Source organism: Coturnix japonica, chromosome 5 (assembly GCF_054131305.1).
Source record: "Coturnix japonica strain WE chromosome 5, WE-NBRP24, whole genome shotgun sequence".
NCBI classification, from domain to species: Eukaryota; Metazoa; Chordata; class Aves; order Galliformes; family Phasianidae; genus Coturnix; species Coturnix japonica.
In genome coordinates, this window is record NC_140667.1 from 5992904 (window position 1) to 6018640 (window position 25737).

At 40.5% G+C, this 25737-nt stretch overlaps 1 long non-coding RNA gene across 2 annotated transcripts in view; it reads left to right on the plus strand.

Annotated features, from left to right (window-relative positions):
• The window catches only part of LOC107314369 (uncharacterized), a 35293-nt gene that overhangs the window by 2607 nt on the left and 6949 nt on the right, over nt 1-25737 (plus strand). The window contains exons 1-4 of one of the 2 annotated variants that reach the window (XR_014946942.1): nt 15557-15694; nt 17060-17173; nt 17659-18382; nt 23090-23199. This is a non-coding gene — a long non-coding RNA (uncharacterized LOC107314369). Of the gene's footprint in view, nt 1-15556; nt 15695-17059; nt 17174-17326; nt 18383-23089; nt 23200-25737 lie in introns of those variants that run through there. The other variant, XR_004307545.2, reaches the window with a different exon arrangement.

The following is a 25737-nucleotide window of genomic DNA, read 5'->3' on the forward strand; positions in this document are numbered from 1 at the left end:
GAAAAGCAGAATAATACCCATCATTATAGATGGAGCAGAATGAAACTAACTGGCCACAAATTCCACCCCTCAGGAGGTGCAGATTGAAGCCTGTAGGTGGACAAATGCACAGGAGGAAATGTGGCTTGTGGGTCTGGGTAAGAAAGCTTGGAACAACCTGCTTTGAAAGGCAGATGGCTTCTTCCAGAATGCAGTAAGGACATGGGAAAAGCCCAAACGAGAGTTGCTTTTATAAATCTAACTTTACCATGAGGTGGGAGGTACCAATTTGGTCTCCAAAGTGACACTGTGGGAGATGTTTGTATGAATTACTTGCATTTGTATATAAATTACTGAGAAAAAAAAAAAGCTTTAAAACACAGCTAAATAGTACTTAAAGAGATCTGATGAGCAGCAGAATATGCAACCTAATCTATGTATTTCTATGTCTGCATACATGCGTCCATACTGTAAGCATGTATGTAGACTAGTGCTTACATTTGAAATCCAAGTCCTGAGAGGCTAGTATGATTTTAATGAGCCTTCCACAGCCTTATTTTTGGGCTCCTTTCTTTTTGTGTTTCACGTGCTGTAGTAAGTGGAGATATCTGGGTTCAAACAGCAAAGACATAACAGAGAATGCCACTCAAGGATGGTAAAGCAAAGAGCTGCCATTCAGGGATTCAGTTGTGATAGCTGAGCTATGTGTGCCGTGTATCTTGCTTGTATCACAGACTCTTAAAGATTTTCTTTTCTCATTCTCTTGTCCAAGCTCACATTTAACCTTTGAGGCAGTTCTGAATGTATCCCTTCATAAATCATAGTCCAGTAGCACTAACCTCAGGCAGCTCTTTAGTGTTTTTGACTCTCTTCTCACACTGTTCCTCCTCAGGCTTCTGCTGGTCATTCTCATTTCTCTACTGATGATTTTGTCACTTCTCTTCAATGTAAAACTCCGGGGATCTATGAGACTGTACACTGTGACTGTGTTTGTGATGTTGGGGCCTCTGCCTGATGCTACACTTCGCTTCATTTACCTTTCTCATTTCATTGCTTTCCCTTTGTTCCAGCAGTGCTGCCTGCCCCCCCGCCCCCACCCCGCTGCCCTGTTACCACTGTGGGGCTGACATACTGTCCATCAGATCCTGTCCCCTCCAGCCTCCACCAAAATATGCTACCTTTCATGTTGGTGACTCCCTGAAATGCACTAAATCTTTTGTGTCCTCTAGGATTTCATTCCGTTTGGTTTTAAATGTCCCCTAGCTGTTCCTATGCTGGAAAAAAAAAACCAAAAAAACCACCTCTGGACCTACTGATCCTTCACAAGCTTTTTAAAACCATTCTCTGGTATTTCTTCTGTCAGCATTTTTACAGCATTTCAAGACTAGTTGGTGTCACATAGGGGAAGAATATTTCACAGCGAGAATAAAATACTACAGTCAGTTCCATATCGGCTTAGTTCTGAAAAGTCACTTAAGCAAAGTGTGATGCTGGATGAAGGATTAAGTGATGGCTCTGAGATTTGTCCAGACACAGAAATGTACCTAAGCTGTAGCTTAACCTTTTTTTTTTCAGATGACAGGAAATGATGCAAGAAAAGAGCTTTAGGTAAGGTGAAAACAAACAACAACAAATAGGTGTCATCTTTTCGGCTCCTAAAGTACAGAGATGGTCCAAAGCCTCCTAGAAATGACTCTATTCTGGAGCATCAGTATCTTTGCTGCTGAGGTGGCAGGGCTCAGGACAGGTGCCCAGGGGACCAGCACCCAGTTGTGTTGGCGGAATATCCTTTTGCTAATAGAGGCACTGTGACAGGATCTCCTGCATGTAATGAGCTCCCATGAATTCTGGGTGGACCATCCAAATTAAAATGCATCTGCCAGCCAGACCCACAGCCAGTCACACCTAATATCTGTGGTTCAGAAAGTCAGAGAAATTGGAACAGGTCCTGGAAAGGGTTCAATAAAATGATTCAGGGATTCTGTTTGATGAAAGAGGGGCTAAGCATAAGGGTAGCATGATGTGAGTCCTACATTATTTTCATAGCTGCAACAACAGACACAGTTCTGCCTTCAGATCTCCACAGGTGTTTGCAGGGAAAGCAGGTGGTGAGCCGAGAAATTTGGCTGAAGAAATCACTCAAGTTCTTTAGTGAAGAGCATGAAATAAGATAAATAGAGGATGTTTGGGAGCAAGTACTCCATCCAAAGTAAGCCTCTCCCACTTCTCCGCCCAAATAAAAAGTCACCTTAGAAAAAACCTGGAGGGGAAACAAAGATTGGAACGTTAAAGCCAGGGTCAGTGATGCAGGAGTTGTACCATTTCTTCACTTGTGCAGGTTGTTGTGGTTCTGGGCTTCTTCCTCCTACACGGGGCTGTTCCTGCTTCTGTTTGCCATTGGGGTGGGGTGCTGGACTTTGCTGAGGTGAAGCTGAGGGCAGGGAGCAGAAGCGATGTGCAAGGTGAGACATGATGTGCAAGGTGAGAACTGATGTTTCAGAGTACCAGGTGCCCTATGCTGGGTTCGGCAGCAGGGCTGTAGGATGACTGCAGGTGTGAGTTGTAAGAGTGGGTATTTCTGGTGGTCTGATCTCAAGTTCAGAACAGAATAAGGATTCCACTTGATCTTTTCAGGTGTGTGTAAGCACAAGGCAGAGGAGCAGAGAAGCTGCAATGGGAGTTGAGGTTTTTTTGTATGGAAGGAGTAAAGGAGATGAGTTAAAATTTAATGGAGAGGGGTTTTCAAGAGGCAGTGTGGTTATAGTGACAGAGGAAGATAGCATTTTAGATGCTGTCATGGGGGTAAATTAAAGGAGACAGATGTAAGAAAGTAGACGATGAGGAAATTGAAGCAGCAATATTATTTCCTTGTCCTCCTTTTGGTTTTGTGTTTTCATCGAATGAGCTGTGAATAGGTCAAAAACAGGAGCCAAAGTAAATTCTGTAGGACTCAAAGTGCTCTATACCATCTCTGCCAGCCAGTGTATATCCCTGCTGGAAAGGATGTTGGAGAAATAGCATCCTTTTTGATAGTGACTCAGACCTGAAAGTGAGAATAATAGCTCTGACTCAATCACAGGCTGTTGTGAAGGGAGATTAATGCCAGGAGACATGGCCAATTCTCTTCCTTTGTGTCAATCTACTTTCAGAATACCGCATATGCCAGTTATTTCTCTTGGAGAGGAAAGGGAGAGAGCTGATATGAGACAGAGATAAAATCTGGAGCATAATTAAACAGGCATTTTTCATATCTTTATCATTCTCTTCTTTCTCTTCTCTATTATGCCTTTGTGTTGATCTCTAAAACTACTGCAAGTGGGATGGATGCTGAAGGAATAGCAGCTGGTTTTGATGCCAAATAATACTCCACATTTCATCTAATACATGACAAGATACTTACAGGCATTTTCATTGTACATCTGATTATATAGAGCATTTTATTAGTAGTCCATCATGCAAACACATTACATTACTGGAATTGTCATGTCTTGACATTGAGTTTCAATTCAATTTCTGCCTTTTTCTCACACTTCCAACATTAAATATTTAAAAGTCATTGTGATTAACTAAACTGAGATTGCAAGTACTGTTGCTTTGACTTGTTTAGTTACACCAGTTTTCTTTCAGATCTGGTGTTATAGGTTGACTCAAAATAGGGATAAGCAGCTGTTTGTTGTTAAATTGATTTTCAGGTCTATCCTCAGTCCTGAGTGATCTGGTGATTTTAGTATCTGTTGGCTGCCTGGTGAGTGGAGTGGGATGGTCACATTTGCATTCTCACTGAACCCTCCTGCCAGAAGTGACAAAGGTCAGCTCCAGCATGTTCTGACTGGGAGCATTCAGGTTAGTGCTTGAAAAAGTTTTAAGATTATTTATAATAACAAATTTAACCTTGAAAGTTTCCCACTATGTGGGGTCTGGAATATTCCCAGACATGGTAATATCTTTAAGTGACAGGAGCTGATTCTTATTTTCAACAGTCCACCAGGCAGCTAGAAACTCTCAGGCTGGAGAGACTCATCTGTGGCCCTGATTAGATCTCCACAGTAAAACTCTGTTTTCTTGTTTAACACCTCTTCCTTTGCCCTCTCTTAGACTCAAGGAGTGGTAACTTCTTTCTTCCATGCACGATGAACTCCAGTTCTGGTTTAATATGTGAAACTAAGTTTGAGAATGAAAAAGACTAAACAAAAACTTACACATGTATTGCCATTTCAGATAGAAGCAGCTTTACAGATCCTGTTTGGTGCTGAAACTATTTGTCTTAATGTTGTGTATTTTACTTTTTTTAATGGCTAGTGGTATTTACATAACTGTCCTTCCTGGCTTTTTACCCCTATCGGTAAGCAGCAGAGAATTTCAGCCCTATCCCATGCCATTCATCTTCTCAAACATGGTCCCTTGCCCTTGTAGCAATAGAAAAGTCATTGCTGGCTGTGACTTGAGTGAGTGGAGCATGGAATATGAAAAATGGAATCACAAGTCTGCTGTGATGGAGAGCTTGTTTCTGGAAAGCAGCTTGTTGTTTTGTTCAAACGCTGATGCTCCAAGGTCTTGTGCTTATTGCAGCTTGAGTTTGCCTTTCACCTTCCTGCTGGTATACAGTGAATGTCATGGGACTGCTCTCAGATGGTCACAACCAACGTATCTGCTGTCATCATGGTCACAGAGCATGGTAGGAAGAGTTTTTCCTTTCTCTTTAGGGCTTCTTGTATGAGGCACAGGGTTCTGGTCTGAGGCACTTTAGGGGATTTTGGTAGCTGTCCTGGCACTGATTGTCTTCTACTGCACAAAATCTCAGCATAAAGGCTGCAGATATAATCTAGCTGTTATAAATGAGGATGTTATCAGACTCTGCTGCTGCTGAGCTGACATGCATTTTGAATGGTTTCTGTGTTATTGTAGTTCCCATCCATCTCCAGTACTGTTAGAGATATAGAGAAACTGAAGAATGCACCAAAAGGGAGCAGAGATTGAATTTTGTCACCAGCTACTACCCAAGAAAAGAGGTCGTAGGTCCATGACTGCAAACTAAGCTGGAAGGAAGTTCAGAGAGCGTAGGAAAAGAGCTGGTAGATAAGTAGGGTCCTCAGACTTGAGCCCTCTCCCTTTGTGAGGTGTGTGTGAGCCACATGGAGATGATGGAGTCTTGGAAGTTGTGTTGCATGTCTGCTCTTTGCACAAATACAGTCCCATGCAGTGTCGTGCTGTAGCTCCTGATTGCAGAAGGAATGGTTATATGGCCAGAGCTTGCTACTGAGCCTTTTTCCACATCTTCACTAATGTGTTTCTTGTTGAAGGTAATCAGGATTTGAATAATCAGCTGAAGCTGGAATGCTTGCTCTGTGTGTGTTTCCTTCACTGCTTCCAGGCTTAATGTGTTACAGATAGGTGCATCTGACAACCTCCCAAAATCTGTCTCCAGACGAATGTGAAAACCCAAAAAAAGACAGCTTGGTTATCAAACAGCAAGGTTGCAGCTGAGTGCCCAAAAAAGCATGTAGTACAGTGATGTCTGATCTTTGTGAAAAGTATTGTGAAATTAGGATCTGGTTGCCTGCTAATGTGTGCAGACATAGAAACCATACGTATCCACTGCACCAAGAATTGGATGCATGTACCTCTAGCTTTTTTAAGAGTCAGATTTCCCCCAGAGAAACAATAATGGTTCAGAGTTAGAACCGGCCTTTCCATGGAATGAAAAAACATAAGGTCTACAAATAGCAAACTATGATTAATTTTATTTTATTTTATTTTTTTTCTTTGTGCACACACACATAATGCTGTGATACTGTGTGACAATGAGTCATCTTACATGTGCACACTCATCCCTTATATGCCTGGAAAAGGCATTCTGTATTTTGGGACCCATTTCCTCATTATCAGAGCCAATTTGTTAGCTTTTACAAACCCTTTCAGAAACTGATTAAGCTTCATCTAAAAAGCAGTTGGGTTTTTGGCCCTCAGTATTCCTATTACCGGGCAGCCTTTCCAGAGCTTTTATCCATCCTCTGACAGCCAAAACCATTTTATTTCCAACCTTAGTTTATTCATTGCCAATTTATGTCATGTGAAGAAATGAATGAATTATCAAATATGCCAGACTGCAGAATAAACAAAAGTGATGTCACTAAACACCACATCCAGCATGTAGGGAATGGGAATAAAGTACACTCAGAGAGAAAAATCAATAAAAGAAGCCATATAGCTAATTACCAAGTACAATAAATGAGTACCATGAAAAATAGGCCATGTCGAGAATAATCTCAGTCAAATGCAGCTAAAGACAGTCCTCCTTTTAAGAATTGAGAGGGTATTAAAACCTGGAACATGTAAATCAGTTGTGAAAGTTCACAATTCACTGAACTTCACGTATCTCCAGGTAGGTACGCACGGGGGGGATTCCGGCATGTCACTTTAGGAAAGCTTAAGATAGCCAAGGCTGCCAGGCATGGAAGAAAACCACTCCCAGCAAGTCTCAGATTGCTGGCAAACTGGTGTTAAAAAGGGTGCTGCGTTTCCCAACAGAGCTGTCTGCTGATGTGGGCGCTGTGACACGATCTGTGCAAAAGGTTCAGATGGTGAGATAAGCATCTACTTCAGTTCTTTACGGAGCCCTTGGGTTTGACAGTAGCGAAACATATGCTGCCTAGCACGTGAGCCCACATTTGATTTACATAGCAGTTTCCTTTAATGCCTCTGGTCCTGGCATGGGCTGCACTGCATGTATGATGGCATTCAGCTGGTAGAACAGGATATTTATTCCCAGACTTGGGATTTTTCTACAGAATACTCAGTGGGTTTAGTATGTTGGAGATGCAGATCTGAGCATTTCTGAGTCTAAAGGGCTGAACACTGAAACATTTTTAATTACTCACAGTTCTGGTGTGGAGGTCTTCAAGTGAGCAGAGGAGAATATTAACATATGCTCCCATCCACCAAAACCAATATTATGCCATCACAAACAGGGTAACTTTTAAATACATAAAGGGAAATGTTTTCTACTTGATATGTGGGGTCAAATGCACAGACTATTTCACTTCCCCGTGGCTGTGCTATTTACTCAATTGTAAGGTAAAAACCTCCTCCTGTGTCTTCTCTTCCAGCATCATCAGCTTGTTCCTTATAATTTACTGTCTTACCTGTTTGTTCACGTGCTTATCTTTTACTGGTGATACCATGCAAATGGCTTCTTGTATTTCACTATTGATCTCTTAGCATCTACTCTTCCTTCCAGCTGTAGACCATTAGGGATTTTAAACACAAACAATAGATGCAGTGCACCTTAGGTCATTTGGAACCAAGGTTTTCAATATGTCAGTTTGGGAAGCACTGAAAGAAAATTTGAGTTCTGTTGCTTGTTGTAACTCAACTGCTTGGATGTTTGGCTGGCTACAAATTAACCTAGCCCTGCTTCTGAGAAGGCCCCTGTGGCTTTTCATAGGATTCATCATGATTATCAAGTTCCAAGGGAGAATCGGGGCCATAAATAGCAGAATAGTTTGGAAAGAAAAAAAAAGGAACTCAGTATATCGCTGATATTAAGATATTAATAAGTAAATTAACTTGTCATAGTCATTGCTAGACTGGCTTTTTCTATATGGAAATATTTGTTGTTAACCTAATCACAAAGCTATAAAACACAACTACAAAACAAAGAAGATACTATCAGAACTATTAGTGTGAGTTACCTGCCTCTGTATAGCAGTTGTCCTCATTAATTGAGAGGCACGTAAGATGTGGATGTTAGTAAATGGTGTCCATTCCAATATATGTACATCCCAATGAGGCTGCAATTAATGGCAAAGAAAATAAAAATAAACTTGACTTAATAGAGTCCTGGCCTGTGAGTAACTATGATAAGGTTACACATTAAATTAACTTAGAAATCAAAACTGTTAAGCCCAAACTAATAATTGCCAGGTGCAAGAAAACAATTTGTTATTTCAGACGAGCCAACTTTGAAGGGATATGAAAGGAACACAGAAAAACGAGTTCATATGCAGTCATAGCAGCTATCACTTATCACACAGTAATAAGATAGTGGACAGCCCAGATTGCAACTGTGAAATATAGATAAAGCAAACTTGCAAATGTGATCATCTGTAACTCTGACAAACAAAACTAAGAAAAAAGAATGAAAGAGGAAAATAGAAATCTAATTCAGTAAAATGTGGAGGACAAATTACAGAGTAAACTAGAAACACTTCTAAATTAATAACAGAAAGATAGAGTCCAGTAGTAAATTTGAACACAGTTGGTTGAAAAGCACATATTAATGTTCTCTCTCCCTCTGTTGTCGCTTTCTCTGCCTGGAGTGAGCACTCCTTAGAGATTTTGTTTCTCACTGCCATGATTGCTCATTTTTTTCAGCAGAGATAATGAGATCGAGGCAGGAATAGCCTTCTTTCATTCTCTTATTCCATTTCATTTTTCTCCTCCAATTTGCACCACAGCAATGGCAGAAAGAATATCACAGTAGTGAGTTGGGAGCGGGTTGTGGTCGAAAGAGAAGGCATAATCTGCAGAATGGTCTAAGGCTGAGTTTCAGGTGGGACTGGGGCACCCCTCTCCCTCCTGACCTCTTTACTCAGCTGGGTTTTTTTTTCCCCATCTTTACAGGTGTGTATGTGACCTTGTTTGTGACCCACAAGGGAAATGGAGTGGGGCACTGAGGAAAGAGCAAGGCAGCCATGAGATTTGTGGAATTCTTGCTTATTCCAGCAATGCACCACTCTACAACAGTGCTGGGAGGAAGGTTTTGTTAATAACAATCCAAAATCCGTGTGCTTGTTTTCCTAACAAACTGCTGAGAGGCATCCTAGACAGGAGCTCACAGTCAGTGCTTAAAATGGAGGCACTCCTCCTTTGCTGCTTTGTAGATATCACCTGGAAAGCACAGAACAGGAGGAAATGGTAAGGAAGGTGTGTGCACTGCAGTACACTTGTGCAACCAGAAGCCAAAATTAGCGGGGGGACCATCTAATTGTATTTGTTCTGCTTACAAATAGATAACCCCCCTGCTAATTTCAGCTTCTGCTTGCAAAAGTGCGCTGCAGTATTCACATCCCCCTTTTCCCCCCTGTTCTGTCTGTGCTTTTTTTCTTCTCTCAGATGTGATTTCCTTACATTTTCATCTCTATTTTCTCAGTCTTTTCATCAATATTTAATACATGAGTGGAACAGTGGGCAGTTACCTTCCTTTTCTTTTTCCCTTTTTTCCCTTCTAAAAGTGCTGGTACTCAGCTCTGACTGCAGAAGTGCTCGGCTCCTGGGAGCACTTGCTCAGTTTGAGTACTGCCTGCATTAAGGAGCCGAAGCCTAACCTGGGGCTGCCAGAGGGGTTTAAAAAAGGCAATAATGACTAATTGACCTCTTTAATGAGCTTAGGAGTTATAAAGTAGATAATTGCAGTGCATATGACATATTTTATCTAGGTTTTCAGAAAATCTCTGATAAGGATCTACATGACAGGCTGCTTCTGAAGATGAACCTAACAGGGACTGAGAAGAACACAGTATAGTAATACATGGGAGAAAATTAATTTTCTCTGCTGAGGGATCTCTAGTCCTCAAAAGGGAAAAGTTAAGAGTGTTTAATACCTGAATTCATAGTTAGATTTTAAATAAATTACCTAGCTAGAAGAACCCACTGTAAACTCACTGTATTTGCTGATGATACTAAATAATGATGCATACTGAGCACAAAATGAGTGGCAAGAAATATTCATCATGCCTTAGATCAGCTCAATAATTGAGCTGACACATGGCAAATTAAATTTATTACTGGGAAATGTGAAATAAGGCACATTGTTCTCAATAACGAGACAACAAATGTGAAGTCAGTCTAGAAGACTTGGACAAAGCAACCTTTACTACAAGGTAGCTAGCCTAGAAAATTTGTGCAGGAGGGGAAATAATTTAAAAGCTGAGCACAGAACCTGCTTAGGTACTTGATTGTCTTCCTGTTGAAGTTTATTGCTCTTGTCCATTTTGTTATTTGTTTTTCCAGTACTGCCAGGTACAAACAGACGTGAGAAGAAATAGGGACATTTGTGAGATAAAAGGCTAAAAAGACAATTAGGGGTGCCAGCAGTGACAGAGTGAAAGGAGAAAAATAAGGTATGTCTGACTGTTTTTTAAAGGAAGTGTTATGTTGTAACATTTGGGTAGGATACTGGGGTACTTCAGTGCATTACAGCAGAGGGACAGACGCAGTCAACCTGAATTGTCCTGATGACCACAGGTTACTGGTGTGTCCTCACTGACATCTTGGTTATTGTCATAACACGCTTAACTGTGTGACTTCTTAAAATTAACATCTAATCAGAATTAGTCATCTTATTTTCTGTTGGTGGATGTGGCCTTAGTTCTATGGAATATTCTCTTCCTGTTTTTTTCAGTTATCAGGATGGTTTTAGTTTCAGCTTCCAGTGCTATGCAGATGACAGATCTATGTGATTTGTTTCTTAACTACTCAAAGGCATTTAATCTCTTTGAATTTACTTTGAATGTCAACATTTTGAAATGTCTCTATGAAAATCTGTCACTATTGTCTTAGTTTTTCCTTCATTTCTTTTACCATCTGAGCTCTGCTTTGTGAAGGCAAGGAATTGCCTCTTTTTCAGGATCATATTGCATCTTTTGTTTACAAAGCCATCTCTTTATGGTTTGGAAACATCTTGCAAATCAAATATATACAGAAAGAGAAACGAAAGTCATGCCTTTGTAGCATGTTTTCATTTCTCCTCAGTTTCAGGCTAGAAGAATTCAGTTGCAGACTCAACAGCTTTTGAGTCAACACTTAAAAAAATATCCTGTTAATTATGGATTTCTGGTTCAACAGAATAGGCCAGATGCTCTACTGCGCCTACAATTGTCAGTGCAATTGGGCTTATGATTTCATTTTAAATTGAACTTCTCATGGACTTAGCAGATAGGTTTGAAGTAAGAGCTAATGTTTTTGAGTGCCTGGATGCTCTTGTTTTCTCAATTTTTGTGCAGTCTCCTTGGGACTCTTGAATCATTTGGCTTCCAGAGTTTTAAGACACAAAATTTTAGATATAAAATTTTAACTAGAGTTTATCACTGAGCTGTCAGAAATTGATAGCTTTTATTTGTGAAGAGGAAGAATCCTGTCTACTGCCCTGTCAAATTTCTTAGGATAAAGAATGTGTTCTTGTTAGGTGGGAGGAACATGCAGTGATAGGAGAATAAAACAGAGCGCAAGTGATTTCAGTGGAAGTATCTGAAGTACTGAAATACAGAATTTTTTTGAGGATGGATTGTATATGCTGGGAGTTAATGGGTTTTACCACCCACATTCAGCTCTGGGAAGGTATTGTCATGACTGCATTGAAAAGAAGCGGGTAAAACAGGGAACGCAGGATGAAATGGCACTTATGTATTATTACTAGCTGATACTTGTAGCAACCCAACAAATCCAGATTTTGCTCAAGGTTCCACCTGCAGTTTAATTTCCATTTTCTAAGAACTCCGGTAAACCAGGTCTTTTTATCCTCTACCTACTGTGGAAGATCGGTCTGTTTGACTAATTGTAGGTTATGATGTAGAAAGAGACTTCTTACCTAGAAGACAGTCTTTGCTTTAAAGAAGAGTACGTTCATTATGTATTGCTCTATGCTTCTTCATATCATTTGATACTATCGATCACAGAGGCTTCTTTCTTGCCTCCAGGAAGCTTGAGGGGTAAACAGAAAAACCCTTAAATGACTTAGATCCTTCATCTCATATTAAAAATAAAAGTTTGATTGGGGAAAATAGTTTTCCATGTCAGCAACCATCCCTTGAGAGCATCTGTGAGGATTACTCCTCTTATCCCTGTATAAAACATCTATATAATTCCACTGAAAGTTAATGTGTATGCCCTGATGATTTCCAAGCAAATCATTTACAAGAGCCAACTTTTTTCTCAATGCAAAATTTAAAGTTTTGTCCTTTCCTTTACTGTTTTGGTTAAGTAGACAGTACACTGCCAGCACGCATTACTGCTGTCTTCATATGAAAAAAATACTTCAGACATAATCATCTTAAAGGCCCACCTGTGTAATTACCTCTCCTCCTTTGCTATATTCTTCTGCAGAATCTCCTTCATGCTATACCAAGTACTTTCCTTTTCTTCAGGCTGCCTCCTCTTTCCTTCTTGTCATGTTACTGTTAGGCTTACACTAGATAGGTCCATCCATCTGTGGTGTGAGTTATCACATCATGCTTGACTGCTCTTTCCATATCTGCTTTTTTAACTCTCATCGTGCCAGGCTCCATACCAGTTTGAAGACTGAGGAGCATGCTGCCAATCTTGGCTGCATTGTCCTGACACACCCAGCATATAGTCCTGATTTGGCATCTTTTGTTTTCCATCTGTTCAGGTCAATGAAAGATGGGCTGCATGGGCAATATGTTCCTTCCTAGCAGCAACCATCTACCATAACACTTGTAAAACAGTGGTGCAGATTTTTACAAGTACAACTGGACTTGACAGTCCAGTCTCTTGTTCAATGCTAATAAAAATGCGTAGCTTATAGTGGTGGATCTGTTTAAAAATAGTGTTTTGTAGCTGAGAATTTGCACTATCAAGTAGTGTTATTTTGATCTTTTGTATCTGTTGTGGTTGATGCTACCTATGTATTAACTGCAGTGTCTACAGTGCTTCCAGGTCACCCCAGGGTTTTTGAAAATCCCACTCCATATCTTGTCAATGAAATTAGAAGTCAAATCTGCCTTCATTGAGTAATAACTTCTGTCCTTCTTATGTTCTCCCTAATATTTATTTGCTTCTTTTATGTCCCAACTTACCTTAATTTCTATGGCATTTTGGACTGAGAAGTAGCTTTTATGTAGTGAATATTTGGTGGCAAATTTAAGATAAAATAGTGGTGTGTCCATTTTGACAGGAAGGTTGAAACATTGTCCTTACATTTTCTTGTTAAAGATGTTATATTAAATATTAGCCTATTTAATAACCTTGCCAGGTAATTCTGATAGACTGTCTTAACTTTGCCTTCTTTAATGTGTGCATGTGAAGTTGTAATGTTATGACAGGAGAAGTAGAATAATTCAGGGCCATACCATTACCTCAGTTTCATGAACAAAATTGCTATTAAGAGATGTATTAAAAGTAGTCTATTTGCAGAGGGATTGTGCTGAAGAATGTCAGTCTTCATCCCATATAGCCACAGAAGGAGCAGTAGTAGTTCTCTGAATTAAATTCATGGAAAACACCAAATGTCACTGATGCTGAAAGCCTTGATTCTTAAAGTTTGTTAACGTGAAAACTTTTGAAGACATAGAAATGCCACCAAGTCACAGAGTAGTCTACATCCTTTAATCTACCCACTGAAAATCATTGTAAATACAGGTCTGGAAATGGCAAAGGAAACTGAGAGGTGGTCTATGTGGAGATGCTTGAATTCATCACTGGAGCTGGGGAGTTAGTGCCTCTCCGTGATTCCTTCCCAAGAATGAAATGGATTCAGATCACTAGGTCTTATTCTTCTTCCTTTGAGGCTATTTGATTTCTGACTTATCAGGTGTTCAGTGCGTTTCATCTGAGAGAGGTTGATATGTTCTAAATTAGAGATCTCATAAAAGTAAACATAATGATGTAGACATGGAGCTTGAAACCACTAATTTCGTAGGTGTTGAATGGTATTTACAGCCAATTGCTAGCAGATCATCATTAACTGTTCTGCTGGCTGAATTTACTTAAGATCAGATAGGTGATAAATCAGCCCAGCTACTTGGGAATTATAGTGCTTCCGTGATGGCACTGCTAAGAATCACTGTTCTGTTATTTGCATGTGTGGATCAAGTGGAGCAATTAAAGTGTGCTATGCAATATAAGGCAGGGGAATAAATGAAAAGTTAGGTCAGGCCCTGAGCACAGGAAATTGGGCCTGTAGGTCTGTATTTGAAAATATAAATAAGATATGATCTGAGGCCAGAGGTGCTGAGCTCTGCAACTGCCAGCCCTCATGAAAGCTGGCTCCCTCATTTGTCAGCGAAGGTTTGTTCCTGGCAAATCACCACTTCATCAGGATGGGTCTGTAAAGTGTTGTGAGCATGAGCTTGCCTCCAAAGTGGAGCAAAATTCGTGCAGTCTGCCATGAGAGAAAAGAGGTAGGACCCAGTATTTCTTGGTTCTTTATTATAACAGCTTCCATGTCACCACTGTGATGTTCCAGCACATAGGTAACTCCTGTATGTTCACCAGACTCATGAGCCCACAACTGTGCTGCAACCTGTTGTCATGAAACGAAAAAACAATCAGTTGTGCATTTGGCAGAAACTTAAATGAGCCTGGAAGGAATCACTGCAATCTCCTTAAAACCTCTGTTATATTTTTGGTCCTCTTTCTCCTTTCTCCCCCACCCCAAGCAAGGGCAAAAAGCAGCTACCGCACTGTCCTGCAAATACTGTTTCCATAGATTTTGTCTCTGTGACAGGAAAACAAACCTTTCCCTGCACCCTTGCCAAGTGCCTGTTTACAAGCATCAAGGTAAACATTTAAATGTCACTTAAACATAGAAATAGGTAGGAGGCACATTAAGGAAACTTCACCTCCACTTCACATCAACACCACTAAACGCATTGTTACAACAGTGACTAAAACTGTCTGATAATATCATCAGTGGCAACTGGTCAGTTAAAATGTTTTTTTTAATTGTGACTTGAATGTGTTTATCAACCTCTTTTTGTGACATTAAAAAGACAGCAAGAGAAACACATGGAGACATTGTCCTCGAGGGAAAGGATTAATCATCAGTGAGTGAGCAGGCCTAAGCAGATGGTCAGCTAAGCTTTCCTGAAGTCATTTCTTCTATCCACCATTCAGTGTCACTGCCAGAAATGAGAAGAAGTGTTATCTTGACATTGAACATCTTTATAATAAAATCACTAATTGGCATCTAATACCAAAGGCTTTATAGCTGTAAAATTGCAGCAGAGGTAGCTAAGTGGTTGACTGGGTTTCATGTTAATAAATGCTATCTGAGAAATCCTTCCTTAGCACAGTGAACGTATTATTGTCACTATGATCCCTCTCAGCAAATGACGGCATGTCCTTTCTAGCTGAGTTCCAACCATAACAGTTGGGAGGTTTTCAACAGCAAAGCACATAAACATGTTGCTGCTGTTGTGCTGCTTTATTTCGTGTATATGCAGTGCTGGTATTTTGCAGGAGATGTTCCTTAGGATTTAGGTCTCAGATTTTTCTTTTTTTTCTTTTTTTTTTTTTTTTTTTTTTTTTTTGGCAACCAGAGAAGTCTGTCATAATAAATTATCGCTTTTAGTGGTGGAAATATATTTTTTATGAAAGCTGAAAATGTGTCAGCATCGGACATCCATGAAATTCTCATGGTTTATTAAGGATTTCTTTTCCTTCGATCCTTCTCCCTTTAGCAGGCAGCATTTAGAGAAAGCATTTCTTCCTGCACCATCCACTTTTTTTAAAGCTACGATCAAATCTAGTCTGGAAGAAGTTAATAATTTTAGCAGTTTTGCTAACACAGCCATTGCTTTTGTTTTAATTTGAATGTGTGGGTTTTGTTTCTGCCACCTGCGTTCTCATTTTGCAGATCTTTTCATGTAGTAGATGGTGAGAGCTGGACTCTGTCTTCCCCACACCAAAGTCATTCTGGAGTGATCCAGATGCTGTGAATTATCCAACAGCCCATTGCCTGAGAGCACCGCACAAGGTCAGTGATGCCTGACTACCAGGCATCCAGCATGATACTGCAGTGTTGGTCAATGGGCCTGATCCGATGATCATTGGAAGCAGTGGGGAGGATCCTGCGGACAGTGCTGGTTTTCAGACAGGGCTTTTGGTGTTTTTACAGTGAAATTTGAAATTTGCAGAGCGGGTTAATGCCTGGAAAATTATATAAATATGTTATGTCATAATATTATATGTCCCAAAATATTGGTAAAGGGTGTTTTTCCCAGAGATTAGAGCATTAGTGAAAAAATAATGATTAACCTTTAAAATCAGATTGGCATTTCTTTTTTTCTCCAAATGTGGAATTAATACGCATTTTTTAATCATTAGTGTAATTTTCAGGATGATACTTTTGTTCTTTTGGCTGTTGAACTGTTACGGCTGCTAGTAACCCTTCAAATTGTTTGCTTCATTCAAGCATTCTTTTTTGAATAATTCATTAGGCATTATTATCCAAGCGTGGAACACCTCATTTAGCACTGGTGATCTTTTCCTTATGTGTAGCTGACAGGCAATCAAAGTTTTTATCAGTGCAGAAAATTTGCAATTCAGAAATGTAGTTGCAGCAATTAGTAGCTATCAGGTAGCATAGGAAGGACAGCTCCATAAAAAGAGAGAGCTGAATGAGCTCAACTGATGTTAGCACAAAAGTAATGGATAAAACTAACCAGCTGTTTCTAAATTTACCAAATGGAACATTCCTTTTTCTTGGAGAAGAAGCTTTAATTAACTTGGTGTTATGTGTGGCTTCACAAAAGGAGAAGTGACTAGGTGACAGAATATCCCTCTTTCATTGCCCTCCATGTAGTTTTGTAACTGTATTAAGGTGCCCCACCAGTATAGAGCTCACTCACTGTCTGACCACAGGACGAATGTCCAACCCTTCTTTTTGCTCTCCTTAGCCCACAGTAAAGCAATATGTTTTCTAAAATGTTTACTTCATAGGAGAAGAGGATGCAGAAGCATAAGGAAGGAGTTAACTTTTAATTACCAAACATTCCAGCTCATCCCAGATCAGGTCAGATCTGCAGACCAGGTGGTGTTTATGATGCCTTTCAACTCTCTGCTTTTTAAAACATGATTCAGGTCTTATTGGGCCAAAGGAAAGAGAAAAGCATTAGTGAGACTTAACACCCAGAGAGCTCACTGGAGGCATAAGGAGACCTGAGCACTGATCTCACTCCTGGAATGATTTATCAGTTTGCTTTCAGGATTAACTTTGAATGCATAACTGTCCTTGGGCTGCTACCAGGACCTCACGTTGCTACATTCCGTTGAGTGCTCTAAAAGATTTGTGACTGGATAAATGTCACAGTTCCATCACCTCTTCTTATCATGTTTTCAGGTGGTAAGTTCCCCATTCTCTCGTCATGGAAGAGAAAGAGCAGCCTAAAGGACCTTAACTGAAGAACCAGTTCCCTGCACAGAGCAGCTGACTGATGGGATGCTGAACACACAGGTATCTCCTTGGGACCTTCACTTTTGTTGACCACTGAGGACACAGGCTACAATGGATGGTGACTGTTCTCTGGGGCTGTGGCAGTGCTTGTGGCTCCAGGGCTTCTGTACTCTCTTGCTTTGGGAATTTTCAGCAAAGCTCTTTGCCTTTCAGGTTGAGACCTTCAGTGTTAAAGTGAAAAAGCCAAACTATTTCAAGAATGAGGTCTTTGGAGTGGGGCACTACATCACTAATTTAGGTATCATGATGATGGATACTGTAAAAACCAAGATGAAATGATGGGAATTCGTTGCAGTGCAGTTTGGAAGCATTTAAAAACTCCTGTGTGCTTACTGCTAGTCTCCTGTATTCAAAGAATGCTTTTAGACACCAGTATTCATCCATGTATGGAGACTACAAACATTGTTTTATCCATTGTGTTATCCACTTCCTTTCAATGAAATGAAATGATGCCATGTTTCACTTGCTATTCCTTCCCCTGACAGCAGCCACAGGGCTCCGGGAGCTGCTCAGAGCAGCATGGGCCATCTCCAGCAAACATTCCCATCTGGGGAGGCACTCGGAAAGCTGCAGAGGGAGGCAGGTGTGCAGCTGCCAACCCCTAGTCCCTGAGGGGAAAACTCTGCGTTCCCAGCAAAAGGAACCTCCTGGCACGTGCTTCCATCTCAGGGGTCTGCCTGGCCTTTTGCTGACAGCATAATTTTCTAAGGAGTCTCAGAGTCTGACATCTCTGTTTGTGACCGTTTTTTCCTAAGCAACACTAATAACTGCTGCAAGTCTGCAGGTGCAATGTCCGCTAATTGTGTCTGCATCACCAGCTCTTACCCTAACACTCTGCTGACATCTGGATTTCTACACGGACAGCAAAGAAACCTCCATTTGTCTTGGAAAGAGTGCACTGCTCACTCATGAGCTCTTGGCCAACAGCTCCCCATCGAGAAGAAATGTATAACTGGGAAATTTGCCTAAGTCAGTCGTGGACCTATAAAAACTTATTGATGTACCTAATGGAAGTAAACTGAACCAATGTGAACCATGGTTTGTGTCACAAACACACCTGAAGTGCTCTTGTGTGATGAACTGAGACATATTCCTTGAAGAGCTAGAGTCAGTTGCTATCCAAGTGGCTGACGTGGCCATCCTTACTGAGGTGGTGGAACACGGCATGGTGGGAATCTGCAGTGACCAGGCGCTGAAGACAAAGAGAGGGTAAGTCTGAGCTGATGAGCTGATCTAGGTGGGTATCCCCATCCCTTGCAAGCTAGTGAAGCGTGCCTGAGGTGGCACTGCTTACTCATCCCTGGTGCTGTTACTTATTCCCAAAACAAAACAAAAACCAAAAACAAATCAAAGAATGAAAAAACAAAGCGCACACAATGTCCTGTGATCTCTATCTTTCTAATTAAGTAGCCTTTTGAAGTATAAGTAGAGTGTTAAATAATAGCTTATCAGTACTAGGTTTGTTTTTGTACTGGTTCTACCAGTAAATGCTGAAAAGCTTCTGAAATTACATGTTCTTCTTGATGTCACAAATGTTCATGTCGGATCTTAGGAAAATTTTCTTTCAAGATGGGTGAGGCATTGGCACAGGGTGCCTGGGGAGGTAGCGGACTCACTATCCCTGGAGGCGTTCAGGAGCTACGGAGATGTGGCTCTGAGGAACGTGATTAGTGGGGATCAACTAGTGGCTAAGCTAGATGATCTTAGTGGTCTTTTCCAGCCCTAATGATTCTGATTGTATGATTGTGTGAATTATATATATGTAGAGATTTTAATGTTAGAAGAAGCTGCAATATCTTTTGGAAGGTGGATAGACTTAACAATCTTTTTTTTTTCCCCCAGAACTTGGATTGACACTTTTTCAGAGCTATAAAGAACAGGTTTCAGCTCTAAAATATCTCCAGCTGAAAGCTTAAAGACTGAGGCACCAGAGCTGGAGGAAATTTCTTGTACTACACCCTATCCCAGTCACTGGATTCTGAGGTCAAAGAGGATGTAAAGCTGTGCTCTAGAAAAATCGGGGGTTTTTGACTGGAGATGAGTAATTCTGTGATGGGAAAGCAGATAAACCTGTTTTGAAGGTGACTTTTGAGGGAGTTTCTATTGAAATGCTAGGTGGGAATGATTGACTTCTTACTGTGAAACAGCTGTATCCATGTGGGAGCATGGTCCATAGTTCTTGTCAGATGTGATAAATTGCTTGGTGCTACATAAACCAATGCAGTTTTAGTGATCTCCCTTGTCATGCTAATAGGTATTACCTAAATTCAGTAGTCTTAGACATTTAATGTGAATATTTCTAGGAGGAAAAATTTTCAAGCATATAAAGTTAGAACTCTGTGGGGTCAATCTTTTTTCAGATTAACATAATACATTAATTCAAATAATTCCTTATAATTAAGCTCAGGACCCTGTCCAGCTCTTTGGACAGTGAGTGTTTCGTTAGGACAGTGAGTGTTTTGTTACTACTCCTGTTTCAGATTCCCTGGAAAAGGGCAAAACAACTTTGAAGTCTGTCCCAAGTTATATGACTTTAAATCTCTGTTACTAAGTTAGGAAGGCACTGATGAAGAGTGGCAGTTTTAAGTGCCAGTAGGTTTCATTGTGTTGCTTTTGTCTTCTGAAACTCTCCCCTTCGTTTCCTCTTTCTCTGGAGGAGGAAGTGGCTGTGCGCAAGGACTAGTTAACATATCTCTGTTTATTATTGTTATTATTTTGGCAGAGGTTGGTCCGTATTTCACTCCCACCTGGGTGTGGAGATGCCAGACTGATGATTTGTCCACTGAAACTGAACCAAGCCCTCTGACAAATGCAAAAGCTATGGGGAAGGAGTTCCCTGTCTGGTCAAAAGTTTTGGAGAAGTTTAATTCAGGTGAATCTACTGGCTAAGAAGCACAACATTCCCTCATGACTTTTTTTGTTGTTGTTTTCTGATAGCTAAAAAGAAATCTTGTTTCATGAGGTCCTCATTGAATAAGTAGAGGAGGAGAAGAAAATCACCATGTTTCCCCCAAACTATTGTGCAAACATTCCCACGCCCAAGACATACTTTTCCAGCTAGTCTCACTTTTTTTTCTAAGGGCGGTTTCTTTCTTCTCTAATTATTTTTTCACAAATCAAGTGAAGCCTTTACACAGTCAGAGAGCATTAATCACCTTGTATAACTTCATAGAAGTGAAAAGTAAAGAAAACATGAAAAATGTTGTAAGTAATAAAACAAATAAAGTATGATGAGTTGTATGTGAAAAGAGCTGCAAGGTGGAGAAGTTTCATGTTATTTTCTGGTTCCCTTTTAAATATACTTCAACTTACTAAATCCCCAATATCTTCTGGTAAGGAGATCTGTAGGATTAAGAGCATGAGAATCTGTATCTTGCTTTATTTTGGTGGGGTGGGGGGAAAGGGGGGGAACTTAGAACACTGCTTTTGGAGCTGTCTGGAGACTTTCCTTGAGAACTGATGAATGAAGAACAGTTTTGACCAAAAAAAATCTAACTCTTAATGGCCATCAGTGTTTTAAAAATCATAATAGAGTTTCTATTCCTCATTTCATTTCTGCATTGACGTATCACCAAAAATACGTCTCTAGGTTTCGCCCTTGTCTTGAATGAGAAATGTAAATGGATTGCAGACGTGTTACTAACTCACTAAACCACAGCGTGGAAATTAGAGCAATTTACAAAAAAGTTTGTATCGTTGTTAGAAATTTGCTTTACTCCTTCCCAGTATTGCTGAGTCCCTGGTCAGCTCTTCAACAGGCTATATTCTGTACGGAACCTTTTTTAGCAGAGGGTTGTAGTAGATGATGTCCAGAGGTTCCTTCCAACCCCTAAGATTCTGTGATTCTGCATTATACAGCAGTAGTTCTTCATCAGCAAGTGTGATGAAGTTAGTTCTGTTCAGCCAGAGACAGGAGCATGTGGCTCCTGAAACCCAATTATCTGAAAATATGCTTATTGCATTGCTAATAAGGGAGGGAAATAGTGCCACTAGGTGCTGGCTTCAGTTGCCTGGCTGGGAGTGTACTGGGAGATGCAGAGAAGCATGTTGGTTCCTCACAGTGATGAAAGAAAATAAGGTTATGGAGTTGGTGGTCTGTGAAAAAGGAATAGAATTAGATTTGGTCCAGAAGCTGAAACAATACATACATTTTAGGTGCTGTGACAGAACTTATCTAGATCTTTATTTATTTACTTTTAATATACAAAACAGGCTGTAGATCTTTTGTATGGGATTATGCTTGCCTGTCTCGCTTTCTATTCAAGGAGCATTGCACAATGATTAAAAGCTGGGATCATGGCTCTTACTGAGGCAAGGGTAAGTGGCTCATCAATTAGCAGTCTATTGATTTGAGATTGTGTAAGAGTACTCCAATGTACTCAGATTAATACTGGCTTATACAACTTTCTGTAGTAGCATTTGTAATTTGCCTCTGAAGTGCTCTCAGTAGCTCTTCCCTTGCTCTGTCTGTTCCAGAGAGTTTCAAGATTTACTGTTCCTCTGTTCTTCTTTGGAGTTAAATAGGTCCTAATGCTAAAGAAAGGACACACCAAACCATGGGCACATAGGAGTAGAAGGATGTGTTGTCAGCTATAGGAAAGTCAGAAAGCCTATTTCCAAACCCTTGCAGATGGGTTAATGCTGTTGCTAGGAAAACATTTGCCCTTTAACAGATCTGAAGGGAGGTAATGCTGACAGTAAGGAGTACAGGCCTAGCAAGATTTTAAGTTTTTGTGTGACTTTTATTTCTGGAAAAGAAAGGGCATTGGCAACAACAGCTGCCTGTAGCACATCTTCCCCTCCTGTTATTCATTTATTTATTTATTTATTTATTTCTGTTCACACTTGATTTCTAATATGGATTCCAGGCATGATTCAGCAAATGGGGAAGAAGATTTTTTACAGACATGGATTGGCACAGCATTAGATTTAAAAAATAAAATAAAGCAAAACCCTAATAATAATTATTATGATAAGAATGGATTCTCTTTGTCTGAAGCATATACAAGTCTAAACAAACATGCGTAAGCCTTAATTTAGAGAAGGTGGTTTGTTGGATTCTTACAACTGCAGAGAGTTATTTGCTGGGAAGGCAGATTTGGATTAACGAGGCTTGCTGCCCTAAATCTGAGAGGCTCCAAACTCACCTCTGGGCTCAACATGGAAATTATAAAACTACTGCTGTGCATTATCTGGATATTTGGTTCTATCTGAGTGCATGGCCAGGAGACAGAGAATGATTCTGTGATATAGAAATGCCAGAAATGGCACTGACAGCTGTGGTACTTTTCAACTTCATCTGAAACGCTCACTATAGATTTAGATCTGGGACAGCATTTTTATACATGAGAAACAGATTTTTAAAGACAACACCAAAACCTCAGGAGAATTTGCAGCCTGTCCTCATGCTCCCCTAAAAGATTTCTTTTTCTTCTAAACTGTATGTGTTGTACATATACACATATGCACACAAGCTATTCACCTCTGGTAGGCAGTGATGAGGTCCTGCTGCATACTGAGTTGAAAGCACACTGGGCAAACATGAGTACGAGGACAGAAGAGAAAAAACCTTCAGATGGAGATAGGAACTTGATCAGTGTGGGAAAGAGAGATTTTTTTCAGGTGTTCCTGAGAGTTGGTGGTGATTGCATTTTAGCATATGATTAGAACAGCTTGCATTTGGATATTGTTGATATCTAATGGACAGTGGATAATTTTCAGCAATTTAAGTGAGAATTAAAATGACACATGTCTCCTTTTGTTGAAATGGTGGCACTATGTTCCATGTTACTGGTCAAAATAATTTATATGGCTGATGAGAGCTATACTATATTGACAGCAACATTAGAAAGAAGCCCATAAGTGAATTATGACAGTACAGACCCTCGTAAAGCAGCACTATTTTTCTTTTTACAGATTTAAAACTCCAGAAACTTGAGCCCATGGTTTCCATGCCTTCTCCTTCTCATGTGCAGCAACTGAAAACTTTCTTCCCTGCTTCAAAGAAGACTCATCTTATATATGAGGTCAGTCCAAGTGTTTTTCATCACCGTGTGTATCCTCCAATGACCCAAATCTATTAATTTTGTTGCTTCTTCAATTCTCAAAGAACAGTAGAGAAGGGACTTACCATCTGGAGAGTGCTGGTGACGTGCACAACCATGTGAACATAGCTCCCATTCCTACACAGAAGTTTTAATATTGCTTTCACTTTCTCTTAAGATTATCAAAACTGGAGACCGATCCCTTGTGATCCCTGTGTTAATTGTGCTGTTTATGATAATAACTTTCTTGATTATTTTGGATGATTTGAGTTCTGAGACTTTTCTCATACATATGAGAGTGCTTCTGCATGTTTTAAGATACGAAAATTGCTCTGGTGTATTCCTGTTAAATTGCATGGTAATAACTATAACAATATCCCACATAAATTATGACTGTGGAGACTTACCTACTTGTCCTTGCCTCAGCTAATTATATTTCACCCTCATTCACTTTTTTCATGCAGTCACTTCAAATGTGCATTTTTTGGTTCTCTAAGTCTGTAATAGCTATAGTACATGCCCTGATAGAGTGGGTTGCAGTTACAGGGGGAAGTCTTGCTGAACTAAATGTTAAAGACATTTTAGTCTCTAGACATACAATCCTCAAGTAATTGTGTATTTTAATGAATAAATGCTTCTAATGCATTGTTCAAATGCCTGAAACCTGGACACCTGGGGGAAAGTCTTAGTGCAGCGGTAGTTCAGCACAGGTCAGACCTGTTACCTCCTTGTTTTTTAGGGGCAGACCATGAGTGTAAGACCCCGTATCAGGTCCATGCTGTCTAGACCATGCCTGGTGAGGAGTGGTCTGAACAGAAGGGCAAATCCTCAAACCTGCCTTGCCTCTCCTGAGGTCCTGACATTACACAGCTGTAACCACAGGCACTGGGTTCATGCTCGGACTTCAGAGCTGTCCAGACCTACACTTTTAACAGGCATCAGCTTATCATGCTTTATGTTGAAGACCCTTAAATGAGGAGTGCTTACCAGGAAGAGACAGACATGAATTCATAGAACTGTAGAATCGTTAAGATTAGAAGGACCACTAAGATCATCTCATTCAACAGTCAACACATTCCCCACCATGCCCACTGAACTGTCCCTCAGTGCCACATCTCCACATTTCTTGAAAACGTTTAGGGACAGAGACTCCACCACCTCCCCGAGCAGCCTGGGCCAAAGCATAACCAAATTCAAACCCTTACTTAGTGCAAAGCATCTACTACTTCAGGATGGCCACTGAACAGAGGGACTATCCAAACACGAGACAGGCTTTCAGCTGTTCCACTCATTTTTAAAAGCACGTTACCCTTGGAAGGAAGATTCTTCTAGAGCACATTTGGCTCTCTCCTCATTTTGTCTTGGGTGGTCAGATGTGTTCCAAGGGCAGCCTGGCTGGGCCGAGCTTGCTGGGGAGGGCAGGTCTGGCTGCACGTCTTCCTAAGTCCCAGAGAAGCTGAGGCTGTGCTGTGCCCATCCCCTTGCCTTCTGGTTTGTGCTGTCCCAGAGGAGCAATGCTGTTATTCGGAGACCTCTTTATTCAAAAACTATTTTTGGATGAGGTTTTTCAACACATTAATACCAGTGCCTCCAGAGTTACAGGCAAGCTGTTAGCACAATAGGAAATAGGAGCACTTTCCCTGTGAAGACCTCAGTTAACCACTTCGTTTTCTGCCATTTCCATTTTTCCCTTTCTGAAGCATTTATGGCTATTATATCCCATTTTATCTTGCAAAAATCACAGTAAGAAATTAAAATTCCTCAAAGGGAGGAAGATGTTTTTGTCAAAACACTTGTCAGCTTCACAAACAGTGAGGTATTTCAGTCAGATTTAGAGCCATAATTTCTGAAAATCTTACCAGTTTTCCTGGTGACATTGTTGCTGTATTAACCTTTCTATTCTCTCTCTGGCTTCTTCTACTGTCAGATATTATCAGAGTCGCTAAGCATCTCACGCATAAAATCAATAGCAAAAGTAAAATCTCTACAGGGGTTCATGGTCTCTGGCAATGCTCCTTTTCCACTGGTAAAATTTTTTGCTTAAGTCAGGGCTTTTTGTTTCATTTGAAGAACAGTGAGGGAAGATTTTAGAGAATAAATGCAATGTTTGAATTGTGTGCGCTGCGTCCGTGACAAAAAGGTTCCTTTGAGATCCTGGCAGCTGATCTGGGGGCTCCCCCTGATGCTGATCTGGGGCACCATGTCCCCACCCATACCCACTGCCCGAGATGATGTGCGCTGGGGATGAGGATGCGCTGCACACCAGCCCCAGAAGTGTTTGATTCCAGTGGAACTGGGCACTTTTCTTTGTTTCTAAACCCCTCTCGTCCATCTGCTGAAGTACTTCATGTCTTCATTTGTCCCCTCCACACCTCTGACATGTTTCTCCCCTTGGGAATCTTTTTCAGGATAGATAGATGCTTTTTGCTTTCTTCTCACATGGAAACTCTTCCACGCTTTTGGATCACTTTCATCTCTCTTGTCTAAAACCTACCACTATCCCCTTTTTTACATGGAGAG